This window comes from Bactrocera latifrons, unplaced genomic scaffold (assembly GCF_001853355.1).
Source record: "Bactrocera latifrons isolate USDA-ARS-PBARC rearing strain unplaced genomic scaffold, ASM185335v1 scaffold_64, whole genome shotgun sequence".
Lineage (NCBI taxonomy): Eukaryota > Metazoa > Arthropoda > Insecta > Diptera > Tephritidae > Bactrocera > Bactrocera latifrons.
In genome coordinates, this window is record NW_017537312.1 from 277,688 (window position 1) to 304,671 (window position 26,984).

Below are 26,984 nucleotides of genomic sequence, written 5' to 3' on the forward strand. Positions count from 1 at the left end.
GTGACGCTCCCCGCGCACACCGCTGCCGGCTTTGCTGCATACACACACACGCAGCCTGCACCTAGCGGCTGTGCCGTCTCCACCTTCGCTGCTGACAGGTCGCAGCCGAGCCCCCGCCGCGCTCAGCTCACAAGTGTGTGCCCGCCATGCTGCCGTCTGCATTTGATTTCCCGATTTTGAATATTCTCTGCACCCGCCGAGGTACGCCAGCAGCCGCGATTGGTTTACAATTCAAATCAGTTTAGCATTTGCCTCCACTGCTGCGCCGGTTCCACAGTTATTTGTTTGCCTTCGCAATATACACAAACATTTTGAGTCCGAAACGAGAAGCGCAAGAAGAAAGAACGAAAAAGCGTACTTAATGAGGTCATTTGCCTCTTTCGGCTGCACACTTGGATTGTTGTTAGTGTTGTCGGTGCTTGCGCTCAAATCTGGAAATTCTTATTGTTGCCGGTATTTTTGTTTACATTTGCAGCAATTAGTGCGCCGAGTGTATTCTGCCGGCTGCTGGGAGATAATAAAATGCAAAAGACAACAAGGAGAATATTTATATTCATGCATAGGATTTTCTATCGATTTTTTATGAAATTATGGTTTAACAAAATGCCACATCGTTGATTGCAAAGGAATATCAGCACGAGAAGGAACGTAAATATTTTGATTTGTAGAGATCAACTAGTGATCTACTTTTTGTCATTTCTCCGCTCACTGTGAGCTTCACTCTCAAGCCAAACAAAATTATGTCTGAAGGAAAAACACACAATGACGATAGATCAGTAAAACAACGAAATGTACGTACTATATACATATATATGCAGAGATATTCAAAAAATATATGTCAGATCCCACCAGCACTTGAATTGCTTTGAATAATGAGCGAATTGGTTCAGTTACAAAGGCGAACAAAAAATTCTCATTATTCAGTATACATACATTTTAATGAAGTTGCCAAAAAAGGTTATTCTCTCCAGCACCAAAATTCTTTAGAGTACTTCAAGTGGAGAATCGTATAACGACGGAAATCGCCGGATACTTTATGATATGAGCACCGCAACAATACTCGCAGTGGACCCCAATAATCGTAATAGAACGAGGTTGATTAATTTAGCTAACGTCTTCTTCTTCTTAATTGGCGTAGTCACCGCTTACGCGATTATAGCCGAGTTAACAACCGCGCGCCAGTCGTTTCTTCTTTCCGCTATGTGGCGCCAATTGGATATTCTAAGTAAAGCCATGTCCTTCTCCACTTGGTCCTTCCAACGGAGTGGAGGTCTTCCTCTTCCTCTGCTTCCCCCGGCGGGTACAACGTCGAATACTTTCAGAGCTGGAGTGTTTTCGTCCATTCGGAGCGTAGCCGCTGTCTTTTAATTCGCCGATTAATGCCGACGTATATCTCGTACAGCTCATCACTCCATCGAATGCGATTTTCGCCGTGGCCAACGCGCAAACTACCATAAATCTTTCGCAGAACTTTTCTCTCACAACTCATCCGTTGTTGACATCGTCCAAGCCTCTGCACCATATAGCAGGATGGGAATTATGAGTGACTTATAGAGTTTGGTTTTTGTTTGTCGAGAGAGGACTTTGCTTCTCAATTGCCTACTCAGTCCGAAGTAGCACCTGTTGGCAAGAGTTATCCTGCGTTGGATTTCTAGGCTGACATTGTTGGTGGTGTTTACGCTGGTTCCAAGATAGACGAAATTATCTACAACTTCAGAGCTATGACTGTCAACAGCGACGTGAGTGCCAAGTCGCGAGTGCGACGACTGTTTGTTCGATGACAGGAGATATTTCGTCTTGCTCTCGTTCACTGCCAGACCCATTTGTGTTGCTTCCTCGTACAGTCTGGAGAAAGCAGAACTAACAGCGAGGGTGTTGAGGCCGATGATATCAATATTATAGGCATACGCCAGCAGGTGTACACTCTTATAGAAGATGGAACCTTCTCTATTTAGTTCTGCAGCTCGAATTATTTTCTCCAGAAACAGGTTGAAAAAGTCGCACGATAAGGAATCGCTTTGTCTGAAACCTCGTTTGGTATCGAACGGCTCGGAGAGGTCCTTCCCGATTCTGACGGAGCTTTTGGCGTTGCTCAACGTCAGCTTACACAGCCGTATAAGTTTTGTAGGGATATCAAATTCAAAAAGCAGCTTTGAAATCGACGAAGAGGTAGTGTGTGACGATTCTCCTTTCACGGGTCTTTTCCAAGGTTTGGCRCATGGTGAATATCTGGTCGGTTATTGATTTTCCAGGTCTGAAGCCACACTGATAAGGTCCAATCAATTTGTTGAAGGCGGGCTTTAATCTTTCACTCAATACGTTCGATAGAACCTTATATGTAATGTTTAGGAGGCTAATCCCACGGTAGTTGGCGCAGATTGTGGGGTCTCCTTTTTTATGGGTTGGGCATAGCATAGCTTAAATTCCAATCGTTGGCCATACTTTCGTCCGACCATATTTTTGCAAAGAAGCTGATGCATGCACCTTATCAGCTCTTCGCCGCCGTGTTTGAATAGATCCGCCGGCAATCCATCGCCTGCCGCTTTGTTGTTATTCAGGCGGGCAATTGCTATTCGAACTTCCTTATGGTCGGGTATTGGAACGTCTGCTCCATCGTCATCGATTGGGGAATCGGGTTCGCCTTCTCCTGTCGTTGTGCGTTCACTGCCATTGAGCAGGCTGGAGAAGTGTTCCCTTCATAATTTAAGTATGCTCTGTGCATCGGCGACTAGATCACCTTTGGGTTTCTACAAGAGTATGCTCCGGTCTTAAAACTTTCTGTAAGCCGCTGCATTTTTTCGTAGAATTTTTGAGCAGTACCCCTGTCGGCCAGCTATTCAAGCTCTTCTCTCTCACGCATTGCGGCCTCTTTCTTCTTCTGTCTGCAAATGCGTCTCGCTTCCCTCTACAACTCTCGGCATCTATCCCATCCCGCACGTGTTGTGATCGATCGTAACGTTGCGAGGTAGACAGCCTATTTTCCCTCCGCTGCGACACGGCACTCCTCGTCATATCAGCTGTTCTTTTGCAAAAAACCAATGGTTTCGGTTGCGGCTGTACGTAAAGAGTTTGAAATGCCGTCCCACAGTTCCCTTATACTGAGTTGTTGACGGGTGCTCACAGAGAGCAGGAGTGCAAGCCGAGTAGAAAATCGTTCGGCGGTCTGTTGTGATTGCAGCTTCTCGACGTCGAACCTTCCTTTTGTTTGTTGGCGTGCGTTTTTTACTGCACAGAGGCGGGTGCGAATCTTGGCTGCAACAAGATAGTGGTCGGATTCGATGTTAGGACCTCTAAGCGCACGCACATCTAAAACACTGGAGACGTGGCTTCCGTCTATCACAACATGATCGATCTGATTGGTGGTTTTTCGATCCGGAGACAGCCAAGTAGCTTGATGAATTTTCCTATGCTACAGATAATCATATTTCGGACCCCAGCGAAGTCGATCAGCCTCAACCCATTTGGGGATGTTTCATCGTGGAGGCTGAATTTACCGACCATAGTGCCAAAGATACCTTCTTTGCACACCCTGGCGTTAAAATCGCCAAGCACGATTTTGACATTTTGGCGGGGCAGCTCTCATAAATGCGCTCAAAGCACTCATAAAAGGCATCTTTGGTCACATCGTCCTTCTCTTCCGTCGGGCGTGGGCGCAAATCAGCGATACGTTGAAGAACCTCGCTTTGATGCAGATTGTGGCTAGACGTTCATTCACCAGAATACTCGGCGACGGGGACTCTCTCCCACCACGAATCCCACACCAAACTTGCGCTCCTTTATATGGCCACTGCAGTAAATGCCACAAGGACCTACCCGTCTCTGTCCTTGTCCCGTCCATCACATTTCTTGGACGGCGGTGATGTCAGCCTTTATTTTTCGAGGACATCAACCAGCTGGGCAGCGGCACCTTCCTAATTAAAGGACCGGACATTCCAGATGCATGCCCTCAATTCGTAGTCCTTATTCCGTTTGCCATGGTCGTCATCAAAAGTGGGGTCTCTCATTCGAGGCTGTTGTTGCGTTTTCATTGGGGTGTTTTTTTACGTGGCGGATCCCAAATCCAGCGCACAACCCTATGTAGGGGATGTTTCGCCTTCTCCCTTTAGCTCGTCTTCAAACGGATGTTCTTAGGCTACCCGAAGGATACTTGGTCAAGGACCGGAAGTCGTGAGCTGCTTGAGTCACATGTAAAAGAATCGTTTCTGGCCACTCCCAAGTGAATAGCGATCAGAGAACTTTCCGCACTTGCGTGAACTTCTACACATGACTCCATCCTCCAATTTAGTTAACACTCTAGAAATATTCAGAAGTCTGTTATCGATAGAAGATAGTAATCGTAATACGTTCAGCCACACAAATGTTGTGAGTTCTAATGTAATCAAATTAAAAATTAAATGTTATACATATGTATATATATATATATATTATAATAAATCAATTTAGAAACATATTTCAAGAAATTTGTGTCGCAGATCTCTCATGTGCTGTCTCTTATACACATCTAGATGTGTATAAGAGACAGCACAAATGTTGTGAGTTCTAATGTAATCAAATTAAAAATTAAATGTTATACATATGTATATATATATATATATTATAATAAATCAATTTAGAAACATATTTCAAGAAATTTGTGTCGCAGATCTCTCATGTGAGGAAGCCTCGCTCTCTTCGCTCAGCGCTTCTTTACTAAAGCCAAACAGAAATGAGCAAAAATAATTCTAAAAAGCAAATACAGACATTGAAAAATGCGAAACATTTTATGTACTTTTTACAGCAAGACAATAATAAATTATAAAGCAATCATAAGCTTAACAACGACGATAGCAAACTGTCACCGATTGCAATAACAAAATTTCATCAGAATTGTCAGCGAAAAAACAAACTAGGGATTTGATAAGAAAACTAGTATTTGCTCGCAATTGCGCCGCACGCTCGTCAAATGCGTTTACGTTCAGCGTTACTTCACCTCGGAATTATTTAACGAAACTTTCAATGAATGCACTTTAGCACTGTCGCAGCGCTAGACAGCTTGCTAATGGCTCAGCGGCGGCTATCGCGTTCACACATACATTACACCCAACGTTGGCAACAAGTAGCTGCTAAGCTACGAACAGACTACTGGCTCAACAGCGGTATACTGAGGATGAATCAGATGGGAGGTGGTATGACGGTGTGGAAATTGCTTTCAATTTACTACCGCAGATTGTATAACGCTAAAAAGGCACGTGTGCGAGCGATAACAGACACCGTCCGGCAGCGACTCTTAAGTGGGTGGCTAGCAAAGTTTATAAGCTTTGCAGCTGAGTGTGGTGCTTTAGAAGCACATGTGACTAGTTCAAAGAGCTCCGAAAACCTTAGCTGATTACTGGGCTCCTTATGGCATATTAATATGTAAAAACAATTATATTGCACTGTTCTACAGTAGTTTTGTATGCTAGATATAAAATCGATTTTGAATATATTTGCGCTCATGGTTCATAAAACTGTCAATAATTTTTTAAGATTTGGTCCAGTTTTTTTTTTCAATCGTTGTTTTCTTTTTTATCTTAAAAAATTGGAAAGCTTAAATTAATTTAACTTTTCCTCGTTGTAATTTCCATTAATATCTGAAAGTTAACCAGATTACTCTAATGAGAGTCTACTTGATACTAATATTTGCACAGAGAGTCCGAAAAGTTATCAGCATATTTTGCACATTTTGTTCATATTTTCGTATCTAAGGTTATATTGAAAATTTTCTCTATCAACACAAAACTTGTTCACATTCGAGGAACAAGCATAACTTTGACAAAATCTATCTACATATACCCTTCAGTAATTGCTGCATCAAATATTCCACCTTTTCACTTTTCGGTACGAGGCTTCGGAAATGTTTAAGAAATATAAATAAAACGCTTTGACAAATTATCTTACCTTTCCTAACTAGATCACGAATTAAGTCACTGTGTTCATTGTGAGAAACTGACATTGGTATAAAAGTCCAACTTGCTATTCAAGTTTATTGGTAGACAGTACAGATACCGATATGGATATTGTTTCCGAGTAGTCCTTGCCAACTGCTTGTGATGCGAAAGCGATATTTCCTTTAGGTAAAACAGGATATTCTAATTCTAGATATCCCCTGGTTTGATTTTTAGAAAAAAACTTAAAACCTTCCACACATTTGATATTTATTTGTTTCGAAACAGCGACATTTGCTATCATATCCAGAGTAACACATTTTTTGTTTCGTAGTGTTATCACATAGAACGTTTCTCGTTCAATTAGCATCTCTTGTTTCAATTAAATAACTAAAGACCTCTCAAAACTCATATCAAAATATTTATCCTGGAAGTATAAAACATATAATTTTGAAAAACGCTACGAGATCACAGTGCTTAGATAGCGCCATTAACTTTTCTAGTTGCATACGACTTATATTCTTCCAACAGATCGCTTTAATTTGCCCAGATACATACATATGCCCATATTTACATATATACAATCCAGAAATCAATTACTTCAAATAAGCCCTCGTATTTTCGAAGCCAACCCGATTATCATCAAATTGTTATTATTGTTGCAAATGTATTTGTTATATTACATTGGCGAATTACAACATCAGCAAATGTTGAAGTTCGGTCATTCTGAATGCACTTATACCCTCTCTACACACAGCTGTTTTTTCCGTCCCCTCATTAGACCCAGTGTTTTTTATTTTTTTAATCATCCATAGTGGATACATACATATGTACATGCATGACATATTTGAAATTGCGTTTCGGCATACGAATAGCCCAGCTGACACTTTGCACTCGCTGTCTGCCCGCCTGTCCAGCTGTCATTAATGCGATTCGCGCCGCGCATCGCTCGCTGCCAATGGCGTCGCTGACGTCGGCAGTCAATTACGAATGGCAGCCAGTCTGGCCATTGTCGCGACATCGCATTTACTCTGCCTTATCACTTTTGTCATTGCAATGCGCCGCGTTGCGTTTCGCCAATAAATTTGTTCGATTAATTCCATTAAAACAATTAACAGCTGATAGTTTCCGTTGCGTTGTTAGACGCGTCAATATTTAGTTGCGTATCTCGTTTACAGAACATAAAAAACCGGCAACACAGCAATTAATTGCTTATTATACCCCTGGGTAATAGCTGATGGAGAATTTTATTATTTGTTAAATAATCGTTGTAACATATTTACATACATAAGTAGTGGAGTAACTTGAATGTGGATCGCAGTTCGTTGTGACTGTGATGTTAGAGACTGTTTCTTGCTAGTTTCAGGATGCTAAAACCTAAAATAATAGCAAAAAGTTCCTAACAGGAAGGATTTTTTGTGTTGTTATCAAGCTGTGTTTGGGGTCAAACAACCGCCATTTACTAGAATGACATAAATAGTTGTAAATGGTGAAAAATTTTGAAAATGAAATCTGTAATCAGGACAGCATAAATACCCCACACACTCTTTAGCAAATTAGTCGCAAATTTGTGAAGGGTGGAATAGCTTAGCTGCAACCGAAGTAAACGTTTTTTCTTATTTATATTGGATACCGGCCTTCCTTTTTCAGTTACAGTCTGTCAAGTAAGAGCGACTTTGCCGACAGTTAATGAAAGATTTCGCTCTAATTCCTTCGCGAGCCGATAGAGGAAAGCTTTGTTCTTGATACATTGTCAACAAAGGTAGAGTCGTGGTCCGTGTCAGCTGGTACGACCCATCTTATGGGCGCGCAACGTAAGTGGACAGTGAAAAACGCTACTCCCTTCTCTCTTTGACGTAGGATGATGTGAGAATTCTCGGCGTTTGGATTTTTGTCGTAGAAACGTGTTAGCTGATTGCTCTCTCCCAACGCAGGGTTGCCAATCTCGGTATACTGTAGTAATTATAAAAGTTGTCTTCAATATGTTTGAAATTTTCTTAAATTAACGCAAAATCAGAGTCGAATGCTATTATTTATAAATATATAAACTATTTTTAACAGTTTGTTTTTAGTTTTGATATTTTATATCATGAAAAAATTGTAATTGAAAACATAGATGTGTACAAAACTATATAGAATGCGTACTGAGCAATGGCAACATTGTTCAAATGAAAACAAACAAAGATGGCTGATTTCTGCGTTTTTGTCACGGGCCAACTGTTCACACATTTTGTTCGCTAAGGAATCAAAAGGAAGGAAGGCAGTAGCGTTCTTCACTGGTTCTTCTATTTGAAAGAGAATCACGTTAAACGCCATGAGTGCTAAGTACGCGTCGCGCTATGAGGCTATGTTCCTTTGCATCTACCCGAAAGGTGCCAAAATGCAACAGTCAGCGGCTGCTAAATATATGAGGAAGTCGGAGCATTTGTACAGAAGTCAATACAGCGATATAAAGTTGCAAAAATGTCGATGATTTACCAGAACGTCGTTCGGTAGGAAAAGTGAACAAAACAGGTGAAAAAAATAGTGAATCTGTTTCCGCGGAATCCTGCTTTAACAATGCGGCAAGGACTAGCAAAATTAATAGCAAAAGGTTTAGATATATCCTACGAAACTATCCGAAGCCTTCTTCGTACTCATTATCTGAAATGACACAAGACAATGAAGAAGCCTCTGTGGACTGACATACTTGTGATAAAGCTCTGTACTCAGTGCAAAACTCTAGCATATATTAAACAGTAGCTTAGTGGAAGACTGTATGTGCGTCTTCCTTTCCTCTTTGAAGCAGTTGTCTTACGAAATTCGTCGGATCTGCAGATCCTTGCCACTTGAATACGCCGTTAAATTAGTAGAAAGCATGTTTCGGAGATGCCAGGCAATTATCGCCGGTGGTGACTGGACAAATGATTGACCAAATTGCATCATTGTTTTTAATGTATACAATATATATACATGAAAGTTTAATAATATTTTTTTATAACTTAACACGGCCACGCTCTTACTTGACAGAATTGTAAAATATACGTATGTATATTATCGTTTGATGTTTATATGAGCTATATATAAGTACTGTGTCACCACATTGTGCCGTAATCGTAAAATTCTCAGCGCACAAACTTAGTTTTTTAGAAAATTTTCATTTTCTAATGGTTTTTAGGGCTCTGAGGACATACTAGTATTGATTACTATTTGAGTAATAAAGCAAAATGACTCTACGAATAATATCAATATTAAGTTATTTACTACAAATGCGTGCTGGATTTGGATGCAATGGCAGTAGCGATACGGGAAATCCCTCAATAATGTAAAAAATATTATTAAATCCCTTTACACATTAGCCAACCGCTGAAATCCTTCCAGAGACAATGCTACCAACCATTTTAAAGAACGATCGTTAAGTTTGACCGAATCGCATTTAATTTTGTAAAACTGATCGAACTACGAACCGAACACATCGAGTCCTCACCGAGCCAAGATCGTTTCGTTAAAACATGTATAGTGAAGTTTAAATTTTATTAAACAATTTTAATAAATTTAAATAAAATTAATTTATTGTCAAAGAAACCCACATGTATATGCATATATGTAAGAACATTCTACCTGATATTTAATTATTTCGATGATCAAATTTTTAAGTTTATTAGACTTAAATTCACAAAGGTGGCAATACTTAAAAAATATAACTCCAATAGAAGTCAACCACAAACTTGTAATATATTTAACATTTAAAATCAACTGGAAAAATTAAATGGGTGGCAACGTTTCTTAAAATGATTTTTAGTTTCAAGACATTCTGCCGTTTGTTTGGCCCATTTTGTCGTAATTCAACTAAAATTGTGACTACGGGCAGCATCCATAAACAAATGATAAACAGTTAATTTTCTGAAAGATTTTCTATTCGATAATCATTTGGTAGGGGTTCTTAACACTTATAAATTTCAAACAGGTGGCAACCCTACCACATAAATATCTCTAACTAAAATACTTATTAGACTTGAGAAATTATGTTCGATATTGTATTTATGTTAACTTAATGGAAGAAATATTAAATGGTGGCAAAACTTCCAAAATGATTTTCAATTGTAAGCTTCCTTAACTATTTTAAATTAAAAATTTAAATATATGGCAACGCTATTAAAAAACTATACTTTTGTTTTGAAAATTTTGAACTAAAAGTTTTTCTAATCTTTTCAATTTTCATAACCACATATTTATAATGCTCTAAAGAAACATCGCGAGAGCTTCACCATCTCTAACTCTCTAAATTTCCCAAGAGAAAAGTAAATGGACCGTGTTTTTGAATAAAGTTGTGTTGTTGCATAATAAATATATTATATTAAAAATGGTACCATTCTCACAAAAGAAAAATATACAATATTTTTACCTAAATAGATAAAACCGTTATTTGACAATCTCTCTAATGCACCATGAGAAAATATGTACATATGTACATATGTATGCCCGACAACTGTCCCGATCAACTGAGGCGCAAATCTGCTTGCAATTAAACCAAAAATAATGAATGTCATCTAAAACAACAACAGCAAGTTAAAATATACGACAAAAGGGTTGCTCCACAAAATTATCAAGAGGGCAATGAGGCTTCACAGCTTCTCCAAATAAATTACCACTAAATCGGCCCCCTGCTATTGTCGAAGTGGTCGCCCAATTTACTCCCAAATTATGAAACACCAGCTAACGGAAAAACAGCTGACAAGTGGCAATGTGAAGATCGGCTGAGACGCCTTCGAAAATGAGGAAAGGCGCAGCGACGTACAAAGTTGTGTCAGTGGCTCATTAGAGGCGAACAAGTGGCTTGAAATACAATCAAGTCATTTGATTTCTCATTTTCACTTTATTTATTGTTGTTATTATTTTTTATGAGCAAAGCAGCGCCAAGATAAATACGAAATCATAAAATACAAAAACAAAAAAAACGGAACAATTATGCAAGTTGTTGCTTTTATTTGAACGGAAAATTTTCGATGAAAAATGTGCTGCTCGTATCCCAGAAGAGAATCTTGAGCTGACACTAAGAGGGCAAACCGAGGCATCTTCTTCGGTCCCGAGTGTATTATTCGTTTGACAAAGCAATAAACAAAGCGATGGAAAACTTTCAAGCGCTCAATAATAATAACAACAACAAAGATAACCGACAGCAACAGTACCACAATGCCATCATCAATAGTAAAAGCAATAGAAACAGCAACAAAAGTGGCAATAATGATGATGGCCGCAAAGAGTTGGATGGTGCTGACGGCTGAAGATGCGACGGTGCGCAATCGGGTCAGAGTAAGCCATAAACCAATAATAACAGCAGCGAAAACAAATCGCAGATCAGAGCACAAGAGCACCGAGTAGGAGAGGCGTGGGGCATCAGTGTGGTACCATCAACAGGCTGGGCAGACCCCAGCCGTGGAGTCATCGTCATTGCCATAAAAAGAAAGGAGGTAAACCGCACACGTCAGCGCCGCAACGCTGTGTGTACAACACAATAACGTCACAACGGCAATGAGCAACGAGCACCGAGCCGCAGCTGCAGATGTGCCAACAACTATTTGAGCAATGCTAATAATGTCATAAAGTGTAGCCAACAGGGCGACAAGCGGCGCACTCAAGCACACAAACGGAAGCAACAACAAAAGCAAATGCAGAAGGCAGCACCGTTAGCTAGGCAACAGTGCCGTCGTTGTTGTGCTGTGTGCTGTTGTTGCTCTTTCCACTATTTGACTTTGCCACAAGAGTTTATCAACGACGGCATAATTTATCAAAGCCGCGACGAACAATCTGCAATAAATGCGCCATCAACTGTGGCGTCACAGCGCCTGGGCGCATTGCACCCACGCACACACACAGAGTGGATCCAGTGTTGCCTTAGCGCGGCAGCCACATGTGAGGAACTAGCTGAGCGCGCTGCAAGTGCATTATGTGGCATGATTGGCTGCCAAGCTGCCGAGCTGCCGCGCTGAGGTTATTCAACAGGACTCGGCGAGAGCATTGCCGGCGGTGGTTGTATTGTTGCACATTGTATGTCTTCATTAGGCTCACTTGCTGCACGCACGATTTGGTTGCAAGTGCAACTGTGATGGCCTCCATTCGCTTGCCGATACAACGAGTCATAGATTAGTGTTTTGCATTTTCGCGCCATTATTTGATGTTTGTAAGTGTATACGCTGTGTTCGAAGGTGTTGCTCAGACAGTGGTGTGCAGTGATATAGAGCCTCCTAGTGCGAAAGTTAGAAAGTATGATTGGATTTTAAGTAATTTAAAAATATAAAAATAAATTAATTATCTTATGAGAATTAGCTCATCATTGCATTAAAATTGAAACGAGTAGTATGCATTATATACAGTCGGAGGATTTCTGATAGCAAAATTTTCACTGAAATTATATATAAATTTGGATCAGATTTGTATGCGTTTTTTTTTGAAAAAACAATAAAATTTCTACATATTATTTTTTTAACAATTTTCGTAAACCCCTCGAAAACAAGCTTTTCGCACAAACTTTAAATAATAGGGAGTAAATCTGAAAACGACATTATTAGTAAGGCAGCTATATGCTATTGTAATCCGATCTGAAAAATTTATTCTAAAATTGCACCGTTGCCTTGGACAAGAATTTGTACTAAATTGCGTGAAGATATCTCGGCAAATAAAAAATGTTTCCAGAAGAGTACTCGATTCCGAAAGAATTGACACTGAAAACAACGCGATGTTTCTAAAGATAGCATGCAATTTTTTTTTTAAGGTGAAAATCTGAATTTTTTTCAAAACACTTTGAGCAAATTTTCCAATTGGATTAAATATTTCTCAGGTGTGAAAAGCATGAAATTTTACGAGTTCGAAAATAGTATTGTCATAGCTGTGCGCGTTGTAAGCAGTTGTTGTTGCTCTACCGCAATTTGTGCAGCGTAATGCGTTCGCCGCACATTTTACAGTTTTCCGCCTCGTGAATATTTCTGCCATCGTGGTGTGATATTAGTTGTTGCTGGCATTTGTAATGAGATACGGCCGACATTGCAGGTGCACAGAAACCGCAAGCAACTAACAGGGAAACAAACAACAATGGAACAACAATAAGAAAAGCGGGTACTAACAATAATCACCGCTACAGTAGCGGCTGCAATGTTGTAAACAAAATATATTGCAGCAGAAGCGTGTAAATAAAGATAAACAGCGAAATGGCAACAAACAACACCCACTGTGACGACAAATGTTAGCGTGGCATGCAACAAGAGGTGACCGAAAGGTCAGCAACTTTGCCTGCGCGCCAACAACAAATCGCACACTATAAACGTAAACAAATAAAACAGCAGCAACAATGGCGAATAAGCGCACACAAATAATAATGCAGTTAGCTGGAAAAGCAACAATAACAATAAGCATTGTTGCTGCGAATACGTGCGATGTTGCATGCCGCCTTTCAGATGCCAATCTAAAACCGATTTTAGTTCTTTTTAGGTTTTATTTACGCGCTGCTTGCGCATACTTACGACTCGAAAAGACAATTCATTGCATTCTTTGCGCGCGCCGGTGAGTGTTGTGCACTCAAGCGCACTGGGTGAATCACCGAAATCGCCATATCGCGCAGCTGCGCATGCGCTAGATTGCCGTCGCTGGATCCACAGCACCTCTGAACCAGAGAATACATACATATATGCACACATGTGCAGCTATGTATGTATATACTTTCATAAAATGTCAATAGCAGCCGCAGTGAAGCAAAGTTGCCGTAAAATAAAACTTAAGTCGCAATCACAACAACGACAACAACAACAGCAATTGCACACAGTAGCAATAGTAAATATTTTAGCACTCGCTACACTCTACCTACACACATACAATGCATGAACACATACATATGTATGTATGTAAGCACTTACAAGCACCCGGTGAGGCATGTGCGCAGCCGCAATAGAAACCGGCGCTTACCGCTTGCCAATGGCCAAAACACACGCGACTTTCACTTTCGCGCGAAAACCCGAATGGCGCGACCGACCGCAAATGATCAGGCGAACGCTTGGCTGCTTGCTCGCTCATTCCGTTGCGGCGCACGCATATTCCTCTGGTCTTCCTTCGCAAGTGCGCGCATTTTACCGCTTCTGTTTTTGTTTTTCCCATTGCTAAAAGCAGTCACGTGTACAATGGCATGGCATAGCGCGCATGTTATTTGCAGATTTACGTTCGACACCTCCGCTTATTGCCGCATTGCAACATTAAATGCCACTGATCCCGATCGCCCCCAAAGCTCCACTACGCCTGCTAATCCATGCTACGGCACAGCTTTGTTTAATTTCTCGCACATGTGTGTGGATGTGTGTGTGTGTGTCTAACTAAGCGGGTCTGCATTCGGAATGCGCGGCATGCCGCTAATGTGCGCGCGCCTCTGCCTGGGAAGCCGAGCAATGCGGAAACTCGTTTCAACAAGGCGTTTGCTGCATGCGCTTATGTATACAACAACAGCAAATACGTAAGCTTTTTATTTATTTTTCACATTTAATTGTAAAATATCTGTATGCAGCCAAGAAGTCAAGAAGGCAAGTGCAACACGCAATTTGCATGCACCAGCGTACTACTCTGCGATACATGCTTACTACATATTTACTTTATATTTATTGTATATTTCATATGTGTATATTTATATGGCATACAGTTTTTCTATTTTAAAAAATATGCGCATAATCCATTGAAACTCTTCCTCTTTCTCCTTGCAGGTGCGTATCTTATGGAATTTCGCAACACTAATGTATGTATGTATGGTAATATCGAAATATTTCGAGTAATGAATGCTAAATTACCGCATTCTACGCAAACCAAGGTGTTTATATAATTATCTATTGCACACATTTAAACTGCAGGAAGATACACTAGTATGAAATCTGTGCCGCTTAAGTAGACTAATCACAAGTACAATTTCGTTCGCGACGCGATGAATGAAAAAAATTTCTGTTCGGTTACTACGCAGTATAATACTCCCATAGTGACTCTTTCAAGCGATCTTTTTGTATGTTACAGTTTAATCGGAGATTGCACCGTTGACTCAAATTTTCCACAAAAGCACTCTTGATTCCGAACTTGTCGAAAGTCAGCTTATGGAAACATCAATTAGCACTTGTCAGTAGTAAAATGACAGATGTTAGAGCTTTTGTTATGTTCTTACCAAACCATATGTCAAATCGGTAGAAAAGTAACATACAAAATCTTATAATGATTTAAAGAATGCGGCTGAGATGGCTTTGGCGAAAAAAGACTGAAGTTCGTTCCGGTTACGAAAATTTGTCTGCTATGGAAACGGCTGCTTTTCGTCCCCGAATTGCCTTCACGTACAAACTGTACTATTTTCTTTCCTGCGACCATTGTGTTGAAGTCTGAAAATCCAAAAAAAGTATTTAGGTTAGGTTAAGTTAAGTTAAAAACGGAACAGCTTACAGCCGGTGTACTGTAATACCAAGAACTTCTATAATATTATTGCTAAATATCACTAATGTTTCTACACAGCGCTTTAAGTCGATCACAAAAGTGTTGAGCCGCCTAAAGTCAATTTCGGCTATGTCTGTGGGTTCGTCGAAACTATGACTGCGAGATATTTCAACCTTAGTCTTGCAAAAGCTGAAAAAATTTGGGAAGTACTTGTATATTTCCACCTCAACTTCTTCCATACAACTTTGACAATTTGCGTCCGGCAAAATTTTTTTGTTACAATATGAATGCCTATTGCTAAAAAACCAGTCAGAACTGCTAGGTCCCACTGGTGAGCATACTCTCCTGTACGAATTCAACTCGACAACCTTGTTGTAGTTTTTAGTTCGAACAAAGCTTTTAATCAGAAAATCAGAAAATATAAAAAAGAATTTTTAATTAAATTTCAACTGTAAAACGCACTGATTTTATGCATCTGCTTTATGTGTTGAGTTATCTGTTCAACACATTTCGAGTCTTTGCGCATCGCAAACAATTACAATATGCCGTCCTCAATGAAACACCCTTTAGTTATTTATTTTTAAAGTGTTTTCATTTCAAAATTCCATTTGAATATAGATTTTCTAAGTGACATTGCGTTCTGTCGTGTTTAAAAGCAAATCAGCCAAATATGAAAGCTTCCCTGTCAAGCAACAACTGCCGCATACATACATACATACATACATATACAAGTAAGTATGTATCTATTTATGCGCTTATTAGCACTTGTGCGTCCGACCTTCTGCGTTATGCTAATAATATGCAAAGTTAATGTGTGAAATATTCAAAGTTGTGGCATAATATATTGTATTTGCACTACATTGGTGCATGCGCAGACGCCTATGGAGAATACTATTCACAACAAAATAAGCATTCAAACAGCATGCATAACTGCAAATATGTGTGTGTGTATGTACATATATGTATACTATTTGCTTCCAAAGCACTTTAGCATTTAATGAGCGTAAGAAGGAACGAGTTTTAGTGAAACACCTTTTTTTACAAAGCAAATGAAATAGTTTCTATATCATTTTAAATCTGGTTTAGCAATAATATCTGAATCGTTATTAATATTAAAGCGACTTGTGTAAACTCATACAGATTGAAATTTGTCATAATATTTATAATGCTAGATTCTTGGTGAAGCGCCCGTAAGAGGTATTTATATGTTGAAATATTATATAAACAGGGGAGGCTAATCCGTTTCCCTCGCTGTTTTTGTTACAGTGGCAGAAAGCATTCTGTAAAAGATTTTCAGTTGACAGTCCTAAACAGAAAAGATACGTAACCGTTCTGGTTCCACTTTCGTTCAATTAACATTTTGTTACCTCCACTCCTTTAGAAATCTACCTTTTTTAGAAATCAAAAGTAATAAATTTTTTTCCTTACTTTCATTATAACCGTGCAACGATTTTCGAATAAGGAGAGAAACAATTTCATCACACTCTGCTCGCCAATAATCGATTTCAAAGCTATCGGGATCAATTAGCCAGAGAAGCTGGGAGGAGTGTGAGGTGGAAACATCCAGACACTTACAATCTTATCTTTGACGCACCTATCTGATTTATGAGGATTTTATGGTCTAATGTGTAAATACGATTTTTAGGTATCACAACGGACCGACCGTCAATTGCCTGCTGTGATTGACCTCTTAATCTAACCAAACAATACTTATGTCCGTCAGTTTCTTTACTTAAAAGAGCATGAAGTCAGTCTTAATTTAATTTACCCAACCTCTTGCCCATATAGGATTCATAAATAAGGCACGGTAAAGAAACAAGGGTTTTGAAACCTTTATTAATGAATGCCTCCTTGGTCACAACTACACCGACAAGATACAATACAAGGTACGTTCCAAAGTAAGCAAGACTATTTGAATCTAGCGCCCCCTGGTTTCGCCATCTATATGTTGACTGGTGCGGATCTGCTATCTTTATCGATTGTCCAGTGAGAATTTCATGACATTTCATATATAGGAGGTGAAGTTATTGCGTTTTAAGTGTTAGTATGTTATCATGTGTTATTAGTTCGAAAATGAGCTTCGAACAAAGATCCAACATTAAATTTTATTTTGAATTGGTAAAACTTTTAACGAAACGTTTCAATTAATGAAAGAAGTTTATGACTATGATTGCCTATCCCGTAGCAGAGCGCACGAGTGGTTTCAACGCTTTAAAAGCGGCCGTGAGGACATAAATGATGATCAACATGTGGGCCAATCAAAAACCGTGATCACCGGAAATTCCATCGAAACTGTGCGTGAAGTCATCAAAAGTCAGTCGAAATCGTCTTTGAAATTCATGGAAATGAAATTGAACATCTCTAAAACATCGATTTATCCCATTTTGACCGAACATTTGGGCTTACGAAAGGTGTGCACGGTTTGTTCCGCACATGACTGACTGACGACCAAAGAGTGCTCAGAATCCAACATTCGAAGGACGCTTGTGACCGTTTATTTGACCAAAAATCACATTTTAACCATTAACCATTCCCCGTGTTCACCTGATATGGCACCGTACGATTGCTTCCTTTTCGGAAAAATGCATTTGCCCGGCATACTGGCGGCCAATCCGGTCAACGAGCTAAAACTGTCATTCGACATGCTTTGGGACCGTGCAAAAGCTGTATTGATGCAGAAGGAGACTATTTTGAATACAATAAATTTAGTTTGCCCAAAAAACCCATTTGTTCTCTTCTTCTTTAAAGCCCTGTTTACTTTGGAACGCACCTTGTATATCTCTGTATTTTTGCTGTGGAAAAGTTGGGCGGTTACAAGGTATGAAATTTAAGTGATATGGGCGTCATGGTTTAATATTATATATCTATTGCTTCTTTTAAAACGGTTCGAGTACGGCCGAACAATATTTTTCACACCTTGAAGCCAACAACCAGGGGTGTTACACCACTTTTGTGTTATTTGTGATGAGGTAGCTAAAATTGCTTAGCGCTTGCTTTTGCCATGAAAAACTACAAGGGGAACAGACAAACAAATTTCAAAACATAAAAGAATCAGACGGAAAACTATCAACACTAATGAGATTCATTCAAATTCACCACACACACATCAGACCCGACAAAATATGTAGACGAACATTTAACAATTAATACAAAGCGAGAAATCATAAATAGAAAAAATCAAGATAAAATTTCTAAAAATAGCTACACGGAAGGCAAACCACAAAAACAAATAATAACAAGGTGGTTCAGCGCGCAGCAACAATGCTGATAATGGTGGAAAAAATGCGAACAATAACAAATACAACAATAGTGCGAGGCATAACAATAACATTGGCACACAGTCGCTGACGCACAAACTATAAAATAACATTGAAAAATAAATAAATTGTTGGCAAACATTCGATTGGCCGCGGCGTCGGTCGGCGGCAGCAACAACAACTGCATTGTCAAGCTACATATGTTCGAGCATATTGCCAAACAAACGCGCATAATTCGTGCGACCCTGTTGGAAAATCGAAAGTGTATTTACGAAGTTGATTATTATTAAAAATGAAGCACAGCGCTAGTGTTGTCGGACTACGTGCTATATTTGGAATTTGTGCGGAATATTTTTTCCAGTTTTAAATATTTCAGTTCCGATTTTCATCTAAACATTGTTATATGTTCCAATGGTTTTTACGTTCAGACAATAAAACGGCAGAAATGCTAGGCAAATGCATAAGCGATAGCGGAATATCAGTGCGTTGGTCTGTTTGAAAAGCTGGTCTAGTTTGTTCGATTCACCACTCTGTGGCGCTGGACGTATTGAAGAAACTAAAAACAAAAAAAAACAAAAAAAATAAGAATAAACGTTAACTTCGGCTGCACCGAAGCTAAGCTAATATACCCTTCACAGGAGCATTTCTTTTAGTAACTACATATGTGTTCAGTTTGTATGACAGCTATATGCTATAGTAAGCCGATCTGAACAATTTCGTCGGAGATTACATTGTTGCTCTAGAAAATAATCTGCGCCAACTTTGATAAAGATGCATTGTCAGATGTGAAAGCTTTCCATACAAGAACTTGATTCCGATCGTTCAGTTTGTATGGCAGCTATATGTTATAGTGATCYGATATCGGCAGTTCCGACAAATGAGCAGCTTCTTGAAGAGTAAACGACTTTTGCAAAATTTCAAAACGATATGTTAAAAACTGAGTGACTAGTTAGTATATATACAGACAGACAGAATGACATGGCTAAATCGACTCAGCTCAACATACAGATGATTTAGATATAGCGTCTCCGACGCTTCCTTCTGGGTGTTACAAACTTCGTGACAAACTTAATATTATATACCCTGTTCAGGGTATAAAAATCAGTGTTTGCATAACCGACTAAATATAATATATTCGGATCTCCCTGCAAGGGGCACGCACTAAGTATGCGTATCAATGTGTGAATGCATTTTATGTAAATTTTTATATACATATTGCACATACAATATGCAGGTGCGCGCAGGTATGCGATGGCTGTGCGCCAGCGCGCTAACAGTTTTTATTTAATTTTACTTTATTTTATTGAAATGCGCTTGAATGCGGAGCCCCAAACTTTTTTGCTATTTTGTTAGCTTACGCCATTTTACGCCAGCAACACATACTAACATAACGCCATAACGCTTATTTACATTATTTACAATCGTTTGTATACAACGAATTCCGCCTCAAGTTGGCGACTACTGTATTGCCCACTGATTGCCTTCGCATCTCTTGGTTTCACCTGTTTTGTTTGCACTGATTTTCGCCGGCAGCGCCACTTAATTTGAAGAATTTATTTGCGAACTCTTCACTTTCATTTGTTTGTTTACTTAAAATTCGGTGCGCATGCGCAGGTGCGCAGGTGCTCAGTGCTCTGCTTTTTTGCCTCCAATTATGCGGTTTGTTCGTGCGCGAAATAACTTGAATATTTTTGAAGAAATCTGATTTCTGATTTTAAGGGGTACCATTCCACTTAACAAATTCACTGATTAATATGCAAATTCGCTCGAGTACTCGTGCCAAGAGTTCGACTTAAGATATTTACAAATAATGTTAAACTTAAAACTCAGGTACGTAGAATTGTGACGCTACAGGTTATCGTAATTCTTCACAACTCATTCAGGGGCCCCTTTGAAGCATCATCGGATTGACTGGAACTCGCTGCAGTTTAGTGTACTCAGTTCAGGCTAAAGGGAAGTCAAAAGTGAAATTAAGTTAGAAGACACACCGCAAATTTCCCACACAAATACATTGGAAAGTATTGATGAAATGTCACCTAACATTTTGACTTAATTCAAATACTCTTTTCAGATGTTTTCGATGAAAAATAAAAACGTGGAATAACCCAATTTTTGAATAATTGTCATCCTACTTCATACCTTACCCGATTACATCGCCATTGGTGCAGGGGTGCGTAGAACGGTTCAGTAGTCTATCAGTTCGAGCTTGCCTCTCAGCAGCAAGGTAGGACCGGAACCCAGCATTTTGGATGTTCCTCTTACCAAAAAGGAAACGCTCCGCAAGGAGGAAAGGGTGGACAAGGAAATGTGTTGACAACAACTCAGAGGCAAGCGCCTAATGAAGTTTAGGGTGGTTACAACCTCAATAGATTTAACAGTAAAAAACCTCCCGAGAGACAAATTGACCACTGCGAGCTCTATAAGCACCCATTTAATATGGATATAGTCTCTTGCACAAAGTGCCGGTTTTGGGAAATGCTTAGAACGTCCTAAAGGATAGAATTAGAATATCCACTTTTTCCAACGCAATGCCTTATAAATCGACAGATTTACAGAAAAAGTTTTCTCGACACTCTTCTGCTATTAGGTGAAAACTTTAAAACTCATAAAAAAGTATTCGAACGCAGACATAAAACCCCTAAACGCCGGGTTGTCGAACATAAAGCTTAACAATCTGAATCTGACAATCTCCATCCACCCTGAGTGATGTTTGGAGAGAAGGAGGTTTACCCTATGACGGACACCTATCCCTTGCTACAGCACTAAAGTGTCAATCTCCCCTGCTTGATTTTTTTGTATTTCCAACGATTCCTTGTGGGAACGACGTTTCTTGTAAGATCTGCTTGGTTTGACGGTGTCCGCGCGAAGATGCAATTGCTATCTTTTTAGGAGATTCTCGTATTTCCTCACTATTTATTTACCTCTACTTCGTCGACAGAAGTGCCAGCGGCCTGATATTTGGCTATCTTCTCGAATGTGTAGGTATAATGTGCGTTCCTATTTGGCGTGTATCCATTAATATTACTTAAGCCCCTTCGCCACGGTAAGGCGACCAACAGTGAAGGATTGCTATTATATGAGTCTTCATTTCAAAACTAACATTATTAGCCGTTGTCCTGCGTGAAATTATGTGTCTTGAAATGAAAAGAACGTTGAATTTATCATTTCAATATTTTTTAATGTAACGTTGCTCGATAAACCACATTTTTCGGTTTCTGTTTCGGTGGACAGAAAAGATGGTTTTCAAACTCGTGAGCACGCCGTGTGAAAAACATAGCACTTCCAAACTTGGCAAACCAAGTTGTGTCCTGTTGATCGTCACCTCAAATGCAATTTTCACTGGAAGCGGAATACGTTTGAACTGAAATGGCAAATCATTGGAACTCAAAGGAATTCGTAGAATCAAGCATTATGTCCACTTGTATTCGATAGGTGCGTCACAATCAGTCGGATTCCATTACACAGTTTCGGTGCATGAAGATTGCGAAACATAATAATGACAGATCCAACTTTGAGACGCAAATGATGCGGTGGCATACCAAGCCTCTACAAAGAATTTAGAAATGCCACTAAATAATTCACGGCTTCGTCTTTATGGTCAAGACGATCGATCGATTTGTATGAGCGCAAGTCTCCCGGAATTTGACTTTGAATCTTCCAGTTTAAGTCAACAACATCGGTATTTTTGGCAGCTAACGTTGTGCGTGCACTTAAGGAATCATGGTTATGATAATTTGGACAATGTTCGGACAAACATTCGTGATGAGTCGGAATTAATATCAACCGGAATTGACCCATTTCCAATTTTTAGCGAAGACGATGTAAAATGTCTTTGGCAATGTTATTATTGTTCGCTGGCTTCTCAAAAACTTGCATACACTGTACCATTTACAGTTCGCAATGACTCAAATGAAGTTGAACCGCCAACATTAATCCAAGGTAGAAACCATTGTCATTTTACGGGTGGCTTGTATAAATTCGTCCTAAGAAATTAGTTGAGAACACACCTGGATGTCAATCTACTGGTTTGCCGTCCTTTCTTCGACGATGCATTCCATGTATGTCAAGATATTTCTGAATAGAGCAATGTTCTCGCAAACAGATCACTGGCGCAACTTGTAAAAAAACTCGTAAATATTAATTGTGTTGCTGACGGTGTTTCCACTGGCTGTACAGTATTCTCAGGGTTGAAATACACTCTTTGGCCATTCTTCAAAAAAACTGCGAGACGCACAACGGTCGGAAAACGTTCATGAATTGCAAAAGTAAATATCCTACAAAGCGCTTTWTTGCAGTTCACGTATGGACCATTTGATACTTGCTGATCTCATCTCGTCCAAGACTACCATGTTGCTTCCTTTAGTGAGGTACTTACAAACGTGTTTTATCGATTACAGCAAACTGCAATACTCAACATTAATATGAGTTTTGAATGTGAATTAGTGGTGAATATAGTACGATCCATGAGTTGGTAACTTCGATATTTATTCTTCTGAATTAAATGCTGAATGTTCTGCCATTGTCGTCTGGTGAGCTACGCCGATAGAGTGGATATCCATCATTTATAGTTTGTGTTTCCGAAAAAAAGCACCTTAATAGTGTTTCGTGCATTTATTGTCAGACATACAAACCGAAAAAGGTTTGTAATGTTCGAAAGGTCCATTAATCATATTATTTTTCACCACTACGAATAATACTGGATCTTTCTCAGTACAGGAATTTCCGCAGAATTGATTTCATCAATTTGATCTGGTGTAACCCCAATCCAAAGAAGAATGTGTACGTGCGGTAAACCTCTCTTTTGCTACTCAACAGAACACCATCAAACTTCGTAACTTTTGTTAGAAAAGTTGTGCTATGACATCGTGACGATCGCTTGTTGATTGACCGCGATCCATAATTCCGCACGTATATCATCGCATCCTGGGAGGGATTCTCGCCTTGCCTTGTCTTGGACTGCCATACGTTGCTCGCAAAAAAACGCCGTCCGATATTAGGGCGACGTCTTCGTGGCTTCGTAACAAATTTCAATCTGCAATTGATCACTTTGCGTAAAACACACATATGTAAAGTTTTCAGTGAATAATTTTCAATAATTTTTCTTTTAAATAGCCGGAATAAAAAAGCAAGCGACCGAAATTGAACGATTCAAATAATTCACAAAGCAAAATATTGAAAAACAAAACAAACAAAAATTGAAAAAAAAATTTATGTACATATATGGAAAAGAGTTACTTTTTGGAACTATCCAATTTTCCGACTTTTCCTGATGAAAAGTATAGGATATTTTTATTTGTAAACCTTCCCCGATCCACAACGAATAACCTCTGAAAATTTCATCAAGATTGGTGCAGCCGTTCTCTTAGCGTTATGGGAAAAAGAAAAGGGCTGTTTTTAGGGGTTTCCCGGAAATTATTCGAAATTTTCTTGCCGTAAAAACCATCCTTGAACCGCAACGGCCAAATTAAAAAAAGAATTATCAAATTTTGTTCAGTCGTATGAAAGTTATGAGCGTACATACATTTTGGCGATTCATTTTTATTTATATACATATGTATGTATGTAGATTATCCAGACAAATTTTAAAGCACCATTGAAAAGGCATTGCACAGATAGAGGAGGGAAAAGTTACATCTGAAAAATCTGGACAATCGCATTACTTTTCAGCATATCTAATGATTTCGACTTATTGTTGGGTATTATATATTTCCTTACTAAAGAGAAATGTCAAAAGAGCGGGGAGAAATATGCCGTCGTTGCTGTCTCTGTCTGTCGGACTTTTTTTGTAGCCCCTCTTGGAATATTTGCCAAGAAAGCACAAGCTCGTCATTCTCATTGACATATTTTGTTATTTCATTATCCGAAAGTCTCCACGCTTGTCAACCGATCGAAATGCTCATAAATGAATGGCCAAAAAATGGAAATTAGTCGGTTCGAAAATCCGTGTAAGTGATTGATATGAAAGTCGCGTGCCAACGGCAAAACACCGTTATTAACATAATAGCCGCTGCGTGGGTGATTATAATCAACTCATTCGAATATGAATTGAAGGATGTATGTATGTAGTGAAGTAATGGAAGAAACCCAGGTGCTGTCAGATGTCGTACACTAACACCTTTATTCAATGGCAACAGTAAATACAGTAATAAAAAAAAAAACAAATAAATATGTACAACTATTAATAGCGGTGTTGTTGTAGCTTTAGCATATACATATTTGTAACTGGTTAAATTTATAAACATATTATTAGAATATCCACCAAAATGTTTGTTGTTATGGGTGTGAACTTTTATTATCACTTTGACCAAACTATTAACCCGATAATTTGTGGTCGTGTCGCCGCCGTTATTAGAGTTAAATATTTGACCTCCTTTTCATATTACTCAACAACTCAGCTTACATATTTACTCCAGCAATTCATATTCATACTCCATCATAAGCTGGTGCTTTTACGATCGTTTTGTAGAATACATATTTACCTATCGTTAGTGTACGAGCGTGGAACCTCGTAAGTTTCCGCTTTAACTCGATTACATTACTCGGTTTTTAATTTTTTACCAATTTGTACACATACTGTAAATTTGCTCACATTATGTTCTTGAGTGGAAGCAAGAAAGTTGCTCTTGAGCTTCAAACTAAAGGACTACAATTCAGTTTTTCGGATCGAAATTGTGGGCATAACAGAAGGTGATAAGCAAGTTCATAAACCGGATCGCCAGAACTACATCTCACTGTGTTAGATTGCGCAAGCAAACAATAACTATACTCTGTAAGTCACTTGGTTAATATTCCAAACATATAGGAAAAGACAGGCGAGTTTTCCCTGAATACCAGACTATTTGAAGCAATGGAACCTGAAGAAGTACCTCAGCTCTTGAAACAATTTTACAGACCAAAACTATTCTACTTATAATATTGTCCCACCAGGAGAAAATTGGAAGTGGTGTAGATGATGAGACACTGGAACTTAATCTACACGTGTGCTCAGCCTTCAGCCTGTTAATACGAGTTATATTCCACGGCTTCCAATAGTCCAGCTTAAGACTTCGTGGATAAGAAGAAGCACAATCGGTCTAATGATAGGCTAAGCGAGGCCACTTGATATATCGATTCTACGCCACAATTTTCGAACAACAAACCAACCTAGTTCCTAAAATCTGTCATTTTTTGATAATAATAAGATAACTTAGAAATACTTTATGGATTTCGGAGTCGAGCCCGTAACAAGAGTTTCAATGACTTACTCCATTAAATAAGTTGATTTTTTCTTGGTAAGAATTTAACAACAACTACAGCAGAAATAATACCTATACGTAGTATAGTTGCCGTTCATTTTGTATGAATTATGTAAGTGCCACTATGCTATACAAATCGAGACCTTGAATCGCTAAGCATATGTATGTGTCTATGCAACTATTATGTTGTACAATCTTGCTTCGAACGCGTTGTGTGGCGTTTGCTTACCGCCAATCGCTCTGCTCTAGCAGTGTCAGCGTGAAACCGCAGAGCCATGCGCCAAGTCCGTTGACAACATATCTCACCAGAATAATGACATGCCACACCTGCAAGCCCTGTTCACTCACAAACGCTGTACATACTCGCCTATCGTTGAACTATAATGCTCGGTGTTCACCAGCGAGCAAATCATTTATCTACATACATATGTACTAATGTCGAGTATGGCAACAACATAAAAGGTAATGTAGGTTTTGGAACTGAACAAACATCGCGTCTTTGTGCCGTCTTAGCTGAGGTTATGATTGGTCTGGCAAGCTACTTTGATTTCCGGGTCAACTCTTGTTCCTCATTTGGGGCTGACTTTCTAGGATTTAGTTAGTTTCACCAATAGCTTATTTGACAAGTATGTCCAAGGCGACCAGCTTTTGTAATGCGTGTGTTTGAGTTGTTGGCTCAAGTAACGGTTTCCTTGATCAGTCACAGTTGCAAACTTTCGAGTGTATTTCTGACAAGGAATAGGAAGCCTGCATTGGGTTAGAGACACACTTCAACGCAGTTCCAAGTAAAAGCGACAAGAGAACATTCTGTACAGACTACGATGGACTTGCAAAAACGTAATAAAGGTTATCTTTGAAGGTTATCTTTACTGGAAAACCCCAAGCTTCTTGATATAAAATAAATTTTGAAAATGATACTAAAACAGAAGATAACAGAAATCCGAAAAATTAATTTCGTTGATAATTAGACAAACTTCATAAAGACATTTATTCAATTCGACAAACAAATCCTCGTACATCTCCCATGTACTCGTGGAGTTTCGCCATCAATCTATACGATCCGAATTTCTGTTCATCATTGTCATTGTTCCTCGAATTCCTAAGATTTCTGTGACCGGTCCACCCCTAATTCTCTCATAAAATCGTTCACACTTCTGGGTATCTTC

The 26,984-nt window shown here is 39.1% G+C and overlaps 1 protein-coding gene across 2 annotated transcripts in view; it reads left to right on the forward strand.

Annotated features, from left to right (window-relative positions):
- Positions 1 to 26,984, forward strand: part of LOC108975360 (zinc finger protein 704) — a 287,817-nt gene that overhangs the window by 133,310 nt on the left and 127,523 nt on the right. The gene's annotated exons all lie outside the window — the stretch shown is intronic.